This window comes from Gossypium hirsutum, chromosome A01 (assembly GCF_007990345.1).
Source record: "Gossypium hirsutum isolate 1008001.06 chromosome A01, Gossypium_hirsutum_v2.1, whole genome shotgun sequence".
Lineage (NCBI taxonomy): Eukaryota > Viridiplantae > Streptophyta > Magnoliopsida > Malvales > Malvaceae > Gossypium > Gossypium hirsutum.
Window position 1 is genome coordinate 15,837,062 of NC_053424.1, and position 2,850 is coordinate 15,839,911.

The window sequence follows — 2,850 nt, forward strand, 5'->3', positions numbered from 1 at the left end:
CCTTCCGTACTAAACTTTCAAAAATTCCATCCATGTCCAATTTTTGTCCATAAACTTAGAAATTGGTCAAATTTCTATTTAAGACCTCCTAATTAATATTTCAAAGAAAGTTCATACTAGAAACTTCTAGAATGCAAGTTTTGTAACTTATTCAATTTAGTCCCTAACTTCAAATTAAGCACTTTATGCATAAAATTTCTTCACGAAATTTTCACACAAAAATACAATCATATCATAAACCTCAAAATAATCATAAAATAATTATTTTTATCTCGAATTTGTGGTCCCAAAACCACTATTCTGATTAGGCCCTAATTCGGGATATCACAACAAGATTTTTCCAGATTAGGGTGAAACCTAATAAGGGGATCCATAGATCTAATGCAACCCTAGGGTGTTAATTAGAGAAAGGTCTAAATTATTCAATCTAGGGATTAGACGTTATTAGTCTTGAATAGGGATAATAACATAACTTAGGGATCTCTACGGAACAAGTTAAATGAATAAATCGTCCGATTTGGAGCCAGAATAACAAGTACAATCTAGGTGAATTTTTCCTTAGGTATTGTCTTAATTCATCGATTTTTCCCAAAAGCAATTCCCCAATTCTATTCTTTGTGAGTTCTTAGTTTAGATAATTAGTTAGTTAAAACAAAACCCCATTATTCTTAGGCTAGATAATAAAAAGACAATCATTACTAGTACTTTTCATTCCTTTGGGTTCGACAATCCGATCTTGCTAAAACTATACTACTGTTTGATAAGTACGCTTGCCTACATTGCAATAATAGTTAGTTTCAAGAACGATTAATTATAAATATTTAAAACCTATCACGAAATCACGCGATCAAGTTTTTGGCGCAGTTGCCAGAGAACTAAAATATTAGGAACACTCAATTTTTATTACTTTAGCCATTTATTTTTCTTGCAATCTAATTTTATTTTTAATTTTATTCTAAATTACTAATTTTCTTTTTCTTTTTTCTGGCAGGTTTTTATAGTTTATAACTAGAAGAAACCCGTCAGGACCACTACTTTTTGACGAAGAAATTGATCGCACAGTTCGCAGAAACCAAAGAGAAATAAGGCGAAGCTTAAGATACATAGAGAACGAGCAAGAGAACGATACTCAACCCCCAACTGAAGAGATGGCTAAAAACCAAGGCAATCAACTACCTCCTGCAATTGCAGTTAATCAACATCCTGTTCCACGCACTATGTATGATTATGCTAAACCTTCTTTAACAGGAACTGAGTCGAGCATAGTTAGACCTGCTATTGCTGCAAATAACTTTGAACTAAAACCTAACATTATTCAAATGATATAGCAATTTGTTCAGTTTGATGGTTTGCAGGATGAGGATCCAAACACTCACTTGGCCAATTTCCTGGAATTCTGCAATACATTTAAAATTAATGGCATTTTTGACAATGTCATTCGTCTTCGGTTATTCCCTTTTTCATTGAGAAATAAGGTTAAACAATGGTTGAACTCGTTACCCCGAGGGTCAATTACTAATTGGGAACAAATGACAGAAAAATTTTTATTAAAATATTTTTCGTCGGCTAAAACGGCTAAATTACGTAACGATATCTCTTCTTTTGTGTAGATGGATTTAGAAACACTCTACGATGCATGAGAGAAATACAAGGACCTTTTGAGAAGGTGCCCTCACCATGGGTTACCGCTTTGGCTTTAGGTTCAAACATTCCATAATAGCCTGAATCCTTCGACTCGGCAAGTGTTTGACACAGCTGCTGGCAGAACCATCAATAATAAAACACCTGAAGATGCTTATGAGTTCATAGAGGAGATGTCACTAAATAACTATTAGTGGCAAGTCATGAGGACAAAGCCAATGAAAATAGCCAGTGTTTATAACGTCGATTCGGTTACCATACTCTCTAATCAGGTAGAACTCTTGAATAAGAAAATTGATGGTTTTCTTAGTTCCTTACAAGTTCACCCAGTAATGCAGTGCGAAGCAAGTGGAGGTGGAACAAGCCATTCGGAATACCAACCTTATGGCCACAACATGGATAACAAGCAATTAAATTTCATGGGTAATAATCCTCGACCTCAAAATAATCCATATAGTAACACTTATAATGCAGGTTGGAGCAACCACCCAAATTTCTAATGGAGAGGCCGAGGAAATTAGCGACCACCTCCAAACACCAACAGCCACCCTATCAACAGGAAAGGAAGCTGAACCTTGAAGAGATGCTCTCAAATTTTATATCGGTGTCAGAACCCCATTTTCAAAACACTGAGACAACACTTAAAAATCAACAAGCGTCGATCCAAGGGCTCGAAACTCAGATAGGCCAGCTGTCCAAACTGATTTCGGAAAGACCACCAGGAAGTTTACTTTGTAACACCAAATCAAAAGAGCATGTAAAAGCAGTTACACTAAGGAGTGGGAAAGTGTTAGCGGAATCTAAAAAGAAGCTAGCACAAGAAGCCATGGTAAGCGAAATGGGGGAAGAAAAACCCAAAAATAGTGACCAACCAGTGCTGAAGGAATATGAACCACCAGTTCCATACCCAGCAAAATTGAAAGAAAATCGCATTGATGCACAATTCGGTAAGTTTCTTGAACTTTTTAAGCAATTACATATCAACTTACCTTTTGTTGAAGCCATCTCACAGATGCCTACATACGCAAAACTTTTTAAGGAGCTTCTAACAAATAAAAGGAAGTTCGATGACTTATCTACAGTAGAACTCAACGAGGAGTGCTCAGCCATACTCCAAAATAAGCTGCCAACCAAACTGAAAGATCCAGGAAGTTTTACTACCCCTTGCTTAATTGGTAGTCTGAATGTTGAAAAAGCACTAGCTGATTT

The 2,850-nt window shown here is 36.0% G+C and overlaps 1 non-coding gene across 1 annotated transcript; it reads right to left on the minus strand.

Annotated features, from left to right (window-relative positions):
* Positions 1 to 1,577: 1,577 nt before the first annotated feature.
* LOC121206698 (small nucleolar RNA R71) lies at positions 1,578 to 1,684 on the minus strand. The gene has a single exon (XR_005901846.1). It is a non-coding gene; the product is annotated as a small nucleolar RNA R71 (small nucleolar RNA).
* Between the last annotated feature and the right edge of the window lie 1,166 nt (positions 1,685 to 2,850).